Here is an 8371-nt window from a genome sequence, read left to right as displayed (position 1 = left end):
TTGGGAGCACAAGCATGGCATTTGCAGTGTAATTGTCTGTTTTCAAGACTTCTTATCGCGGATCAGTTCCAGTTGATACCTTGTTCCTGCTCGTGCAGCCTCCACCTGCCTGCCTGCTCTTAGAGACACAGCCACTTCCCCAGGCCCTTGGTCCTTCTACAGAGATTTTGGTCTGGCATCCTTGGAGACTTTGACCTGGAGCATCTACTTCATGCTGAATGACCTTGGGCAAGCATTGCATCCTCCCGCCCAACCTTATGGCTTTAGAAAGAGGCAGTTTGCACTATGTTTATTTCTGAGGGTGAAGCCAAACCCCCATGGTCAGCTCCTATCAGCTGATATCCTGGAGAGGAGAGCTGTGGATGAGGGTTGATGTGGTCAGTGGCCTCAGGAGGCAGGGACTCTGTGTGCGCGCGTGCGTGTGTGTATGTGTGCATGTGTGTGTGTGTGTGTGTTGGAGAGAGGGGGTGAGGGCAGGGGAGAACACAAGGAACTGCTGGACCAGAACAGAAGAACCCCTCAGCCTGTATATTTAGCTCATGGAGGTATATAAACAGAAAACTGGAGCCGGCTCAGCGCTCCCCCCAAGTGTGAGTCATCCCTGCTCTGCAGCTAAAGTTAGGCTCCAATCACAGTGCCCTCCGGCTCCCTCCTCTTCCTCCCGGCTGCCTCCTATCGCCTTATCTTTTCCTCTCTCCTCTCCCATCCTTCTTTCATAGCCTCCCCTCTCTGATCTGCTGAACTCACTTGCCCCCCCACCAGTCAAGCCCCTAACCGTCCCCACCCTTTCCCTGATTTTCCCCATCAGCCTTCTCTCTGCCTCTCTTTCCCTCTGTCTCTCACTGTGGACAACTCTCCCTTCATGAGCGCAGTTGGGGAAGGGTACATTTGCACTTGGGTCTGTGTTAGCGTGAACTTAATAATAACACAAATGAGTCTGTGTGTACTCGAGAGGCAAGCGAACGTGTCTGTGTGAATTTGTGTCTCGCCAAGAGTGCATTTAATAGGAATGTATCAGTTTGGGTCTACGTTTGATGGTGTGTGTGAATCTGTGTTGGTATCTGTGTGTATGTGTGTGTGTGTGTGCGCGCGCGCGCGCGCGCGCGTGTATGTGTGCACAGACAGGAGACTGTTGGTATCTGTGTATCTTCTCCTTTGGGAAGGATGGCCCTGTGTTCCGGAAGTGAGTGTTCTGGGTCAAGCACGGACAAGCTCCAACTTTTCCCTGAAGGGTCAGGACACAGGGGAACCCCATGGGCTTCTATAACCTGTAGGCTCCAGGTCATATGGGTCTAGGCAGGCAGGGGAGAGTGGGGTGGTTGTGCCCTTGGCTTATGGAACTTGCTTTCATACCTCACATTTCCTGCTGAGTGAACTTGGCCCAGTGCTGTTTTTTTGTTTTTGTTTTTCATTGCTTTCTGGCGGTCAGGAGTATGTGATAGTTCACCTCCCAGCCCGGGTGTGCGTGGGTAGCTGGGTGGCAGTGAGGACATACTGGCCACCTGGAACATGTGCGGCTTCTGCTTCAGTGTGGGATGGTCCATGTTGATTCCCTGCTGCTTGCATATAATTGACACTGACTTTCAAACAGAGTCAGCAGCCAGGTTCCCTTCCTAAGCCAAGGATGAGGATGGTCACTTGAGCCTGCAAAGTACATCCTGCAAACTGTTCTGCAGGAAGCCACCTAGATCACCCTGAGGGTGTGCATGGCCTCCTCCAGTCACTGCCTGTTTTCTGTCCCCTCCTGTCAGTCTCTGTGTGCCTCTGTGATTCCTAGAAAGGTGTGCGTGTGTGCACGCGTATGCACGTGTGCGTGCGTGTGTGCGCATGCACGTGTGTGTGCACGTGTGTGTGTGTGATACATATGCTCTCCCCAGCCATTCTCATCACAGGAGTCAGGGCCTTTGTTAAAACGTCAGAGTCTCATTGGTGCCCCAGCACTGCATTTAAAATGACAACCCAGGGGCTGGGGATTGTGGCTCAGTGGTAGAGTACGTGCTTAGCATGCATGAGGCACGAACTGAATACTTAGTAATTAAAACAAAAAGAGGACAACCCTGTCTTCATTTCCTGTCTATTCTCCTTGCTTTATTTTCCCCTATAGGCTGGTCACCATCTGACTCACACGATGTTTATCATCTGTAATTTTCTAACTCCGGTATTAAGGTATAAGCTCCCCTGATAAAAACTGGTTTAGTTCCATGGCGACCCATCACCCCCTCCTCGTTGTGACCATTGCTCATTCATTCATTAGTGCACTCATTTATTCGGCAGCTCTCCAAGCAGTGACTCTGGGCTGGGCTCTGGTCTGGACAGACAAGCCCTCCTGGTAAGTCTTAAGTCTGGCAAGGTATGGTAGGGGCAGGCCAGCAAAGCAGAGTGGGGGTCTGAAGCCAGGAAGGCTCTGCTGGTCAGACTTTGACTGAGGCTGTGTCAGAGCAGGGCTGAAGGAAGCAAGGTGGAAGCCTCAAGTGTGACTTTACTATTCACCATGAGACCAGAGCTGGAGAGACGGCTCAGACGTTAAGAGCACTCACTGCTCTTCCAGAGGTCCTGGGCTCAATTCCCAGCACCTGCATGGCAGCTCAAGACTGTCTTAACTCTCCAGTCCTGGGTGATCCAAGACCCTCTTTCGGCCTTTGCAGACACACTACATACAGATGTACATTCAAGCAAACACTCATGCGCATAAAATAGAAAAGATTGAAACCTTAAAACAAAACATTCTTGATGGTTAAAACAAAGCACCCAGGATGTTGGGTGATGCCCATCCTCTTTCTGAGCAAAGCCTGCATGCCCACAGTGCCCAGCAGAACTGTCTGGGGGTGAGGGTGGGGGAGGAAGCTTCAGGACTGGGGTCAGGCAATCATGACAATGGCCAGCCCAGGGCCTGCTCCCACCCGCACTGCAGAGCACCATCTCTCCTTGATGGTGGCCTTGGAGGCAGCATTCCTGGAGGTCTGGTTGCTAGAGCCGGTCTTTGTCCATCCAGGATAAAAGGGAGAGTTACCAGTTCTATTGTTCTTTCTTTAAGCAGCAGGAGGCACGGAGAAAACAGAGAAGGGCCTCACCATTTGTATGAGACTTGTTCCAGGACAGGGAGAGCAAGGCAGGCAAAGATGGAGCCAAGGAGGGAGAAGTGGGAATTGTCCCGCACTCATCTCCCCACGGCGAACTTTCATCTTATCAGACCATAGCAAGCCTGAGGTTCATCAATCCTGTTCTTTTCCCCTGTCCTCCTCTCCTCTCCTCTCCTCTCCTCTCCTCTCCTCTCCTCTCCTCTCCTCTCCTCTCCTCTCCTCTCTCCTCCCTTTCCCTCCTCTTTCCTCTCGGTTTCTCCCCTCCTCCTCTCCTCTCTTCTCTCCTCCCCTCTCCTCCTCTCTCCTCTCCTCTCTTCTCCCCTCCTATGGTGTCCTTGGCTCTTCATACCTTTGCTCCTGCTGTTACCTTATTGGGAATGACCTTCCTCTACTCAATAGGCCCATCCAGGCCAAGACATCACTCTGCCTGCTGTGACCCCTCCCATATCTTGGTCTCCACATTCTCTCTGCAAATGTTTATTCGGGCTGCTTAGACAGGGCAGTATCCCTGCTGGGCTGCATCTTTGTGTACCTGGCACCTGACATGTGGCAGGTATTCAAGAAACAGTACCGAGTGACCAGTTGGCTTGTCATAGGACATCTCTCCACTTCATCTCCTTTTTTATTTCTTAAGTTTTTTTCTGAATAGCATTTTAAGTGTGTGTGTGTGTGTGTGTGTGTGTGTGTGACTTGTGGAGTTGGTTCTCTCTTTCCACTATGTGGGTTCGAGGAATTGAACTCAGGCATCAGCCGAGCCCCTTACCTGTCTTCCGTCTCCAGTTCTTTATCAGTAAATAAGTCTAGAAATGACTTCTACGGGTTTGTCATCAAGAAAGGCAAGCAGAGGACTGGGGAATGTGGCTCAGTTCATTAAGTGCTTGCCTCGCTGTGCAAAGCTCTGAGTTCAGTCCCTCAGTACTGCAGAAGCTCCCGCATGGTATCCATGCCTGTCATCCGAGCTCTCTGCTGGCAGACGTAGGAGGACCTTAAGTTCAAGGTCACTCTCAGCTACAAAGCAAGCTTGGGGCTAGCCTGAGCTGCTTGAAACTGTCTTGAAAAGAAAATAAAGAGACACCCAACAAATATTGAGTACCTACCGTATGCTGGAGTCTAGGATAGTGTGAGGCAAAAAGGAACAGTCTGCCAACTGTTAAGTGCAGTTTTGGGGGTATGGTTGGTGTTTTTGCCCGGGTGGGGGTCTGAGCAGTTCTTTCTTGTCACTCTTCTCCCCCTTGCCAGTGGCAGGTGCTGGGTGCCAGGTAGCTCTTCCATACGAGTCCAGACTGGATGTTTCCGAACTCATCCAGCAAGCTTATAAATGTCAGGTGTTTTCACCTGGCAGGACCTGAGGTCCTTTGCAGATTTCCCCATCCCCAGCTTGCTCTTCTGTTGTCTTGCATCCGGAGGAAGTAGGAGAAGTATCCTCCTTCCCATACCTGTGTACACTTACCCTTGTTCACCCTAGCATAGAATCCAGTTTTTGCTGCTCATTAGCTATGTGACCCTGGGCAATTCATTTAATTTTGATGGACTCTGACTCTCCCTTGCTGTACGTGGAGGTTCCCAACCCTGTCACCTTGGGATGTGGGGGGGTTAAGTGGACTAATGAAGCAAGTGAACACCTGCCAGAGAGGAGGCCTCCCCACTCCTTAGCTGGGAGGTCAGCTGCATCTCACCCTCTCTGGGCCCTGCCTTTGGCTCTTCGCTTCTGCTGGATGGCCCATTTGGAGGTTGGGTGCACTGACTGACCCACCCAGAGCTGTTCTTGGCCATATCAGCTTGGAGGGCACTTGTGGAAATTCCCACTAGATGGGCCCTTGTGTGCCTCCCTGATCTTCTTGAGACTTTGTGGGAAGGAGCGAAACTGCATAAAAAGTCTTGTCTGGAGTTATAAATTCCTGGGCTCCTTTGGGGTTCTCTCTGGGCACTTCCACCCATCCTATAATCTCTTCTCCCCCTCTCCATTTCTTCCTCTCCCCTAAACAGTGGATTCTGAGGCCTCAAGGGTCTCTGTGGACCTCATGAGATGTCAGCCCAGCCTGCCTTTCCCATATGGATGCTGGTCCCTCCCTTCCTCCCTCCTTCTCTCAGCCTTGAGCTCCAAACCTCCTCCTTGTTTCCTGCAGTCAGCACTTCCAGGCTTTTCCATTTGTAGTGTCCTCCACCCTGGCTCAGACCCAGAATCAAGTAGGAGATTTGGGAAGGTCGAAGTTCAGTTTCCACTGTGAGTTTCTTCCTGTCTCTGCCTCCTGTACTGGGCTGCTCCCAGGGTTTTCCTAGCGGGCTCCAGAGATGCAGATCTTGCTCTTGGGTGTCAGGGTGCAACTCTGTTTGGAGGATAGCTGGGGGGATGGGGACTGAGCAGTGCCAATCGGGGCACCCCTTCTTCACACCCACACCCCTTGGGCCAGGAGTCTCCCTTCTTTAGCTGCCAAAACCACTCTAGGTTTGGAGTATTGGAGAGTTTGACTTTGTGAGTTTTTGAGTTTTAAAAACATGGTTACATTTTTATTTGTCTGTTTAATGTGTGTGTGTGTGTGTGTGTTTATGTGCATGCGCTCACACCACGGTATGCGTGTAGAGGTCAGAGGACAACTCTTGAGAATTGGTTTTCCCCTCTGTTATACAAGTTCCTGGGGATCGAACTTGAGCTGTCAGAATCGGCAGTGAGTGCCTTAACCTGCTGAGACATCTTGCTGGCTTGTTTTGGAGTGCTTTGAATTTAGAATTCTAGTTAAGAATACATGCTCCAAACATGAGGTACAGCTCCACCACTTAGTTATGTGACCTCCAATATGTCACCTCACCTCTTTGTGTCAATTGACCCTCATCTGTAAAATAGAAGCAAAGATTTTATAAGATTGTGGCAAGGATTGAAAATGTTAGTCCTTGCCAGGGGCTCCCATCAGAGCCAGTCACAGGTAGATTAAATGGCATCCCAGGCACAGATGGATTAAATGGCCCGTGAATATCTGAGAGACAAATCAGTATGATTGCGAAGATATTGAAATATCTATCTCCCTGCCCTTATGATCTTTAAGTCCAGAAAGGACCTAATTTTAGATCACACGGTCAGAATTCTTACCCAGATTCCTCCAGTTCCAGCAATAGATGACTGTCTGGCTACTGCAATCGTGAGAAGTTCTCCAACAGGGTGACTCTGTGTGTGTGTGTGTGTTACATGCGTGCACATGCTCTGTCTAGTGGCATTAGAGTACTGAGCAAGTTAGGCTTTGTCCCTGGGAGCCAGCTTGTGCAGAAGCAATGGGGAGTCTGTCGGTTGCCAGGTGGGTATGATGGGGGACCCTAGGTCCCCTGGAAGGACTTGGAAGACTCAGTTCCCAGGGTATGGTGGGGCCTAATGAGTGTGTGCGGCTGATGCAGTCTTCTGCAAATACCAGGCACAATATAAATAGCAATAATGAATAAATGAAGCTCCCGCAGCCAGCAAGGCCTCTGAGAGGTACTGCCCTAGCCTTGCTTCTTGTGGAGACAGGAACTGCACTCCCAGCCTGCAGTAGGTCGATGGCTTCTCTTACTCTTACTTCCATCCTGGCCTCTCTTTGAACCCTCCATGTCTCTAGGATCCGCTCACTGTCCTGGGAGTGGGGTAGGATAGGTTGGGTGGATTGAGGATCAGAGGCGTCTAGAGGAACAGGTGTACATCACCTTAGGGATTGCAATCTAGGCCTGGGTAACACTTAAGGAGGCTGCACTGAGGGCCTAGACCAGCGAGCGCACTACCAGGTGGGTTCTCAAAGTCCCGTTGGACTTCCGGAATATTACAGCAGCACTGTCAGGAGAGAACGGCTGTGGTTTTCATTCCCCATGCCCTGGGCTTTTGCTGGCCAGGGCTCCCTGTCCTTCCTTTCCCTTGCCACTCCTCCACCCAGCTCTCCTCCTGGCTCAGTCTCGCGGGGCCCAGTTCATGTGTCTTGGAACCCACGCTGATCTGAAGCCCTCCTCTCCGACCCGGGCTGCCGTCTGGGTCAGTTCACGCTGCAGGGCACCTTCTAGCTTTGCATGTACTCACCGGACTTCTCTATTAGAGTCTTTTGATGAAAGGTTGTCTCACCTCTGCAGTCAGGCCCCTCTGGGACAGGCACTGTGTCTTTCCGGGAACCCCAGCCTCGTGAAGAGAGGCTGCCATACATTCTCCATGGAAGTTGGAAGGGCTGAGCTGGATGGTGGTGGGGGAGCTGCTCAGTTGAGGAACTGCCTCCTCAGATTTACCCGTGGAACTGTCTATGCAGTGTTTTCTTGATTAATGATTGCCTACTGTGGTACTACCTCTGGGCAGGTGGTCCTGGGCTGTTTAGGAAAGCAAGCTCAGCAGCCCACCAGTAACAAGCCTGCCAGCAGCACTCTTCCATGGCCTCTGCTTCAGCTCCTGCCTCCAAGTTCCTGTCCTCCTCTCATGAAGGACCTGTGAGCCAAATAAGCCCCTTCTTCCCCAAGTTGCTGTTGGTTAGCCTTTCATCACAGCAGCAGAAAGCAAAACAAAACAGGCGGACAGTGGGTATGGATTGGGGAGCGCTCAATTCATGTACTGGGTGGCAGCTTCCCAGATGAGTGACTTCTGACTTAAAAATATACGGCCTCGACTCTGGCCTCAGTTTTGTTGGCAACAGAATGAGGTGTCCTGTCACAGGGTCAGGAATTGATTGGCATTTGGCAGGATCTTGATGCCTTTAATTTACGTATATACACATGAACTAGTAAAAGGTGATCACAAATCTCTCCTAGTCCGCAACCCATGGGCGGGGGCGGGAGGGAAAGAGGCGGGGCCACCTGCTGAGAGGGCATGGGACTGCGAAACACGGGAGATGGTGCCCATTTCATGGACAAGGCTGGCCTTTCAGGCTGCCCAGAGGGTGGTGAGGCTGAGGGCTGCCCTTGCAGCTGGGTAAAGATAGGCATCTGCCCCACTCGTGTGGGTGGAGAGGGGCGTGGAGGTTATTAGGAAGTCTAAACAGAGGTAGTCTTTTATTCATTTTTTTTTATTTTTTTTGAGACCGGGTTCTTACTGTATAGCTTGGACTTGACTTTGTGAACTAAGGCTGGTCTCGAACTTACAGAGATCTGCCTGCCTCTGCTGGGGTTACAGGCGTGTGATACCACTCACTACTGGTGGCCTTTGAGTCAATCTTGAAGGGCAGGAAGAAGAGGGGCCCGAATGGGAAGCTTGGTGGGAACTTGAGTCTCCGAGGGACCTTTGGAGACTGGTTAGACTGAGTATCACCGCTAAGCTGGTGATCTGGTCACTGGGTAGTGGAGCAAGCACCCCAACT

Source organism: Chionomys nivalis, chromosome 17 (genome assembly GCF_950005125.1).
Source record: "Chionomys nivalis chromosome 17, mChiNiv1.1, whole genome shotgun sequence".
Lineage (NCBI taxonomy): Eukaryota > Metazoa > Chordata > Mammalia > Rodentia > Cricetidae > Chionomys > Chionomys nivalis.
The sequence above is the reverse complement of the archived record's forward strand: the minus strand, read 5'-3'. Positions refer to the sequence as shown.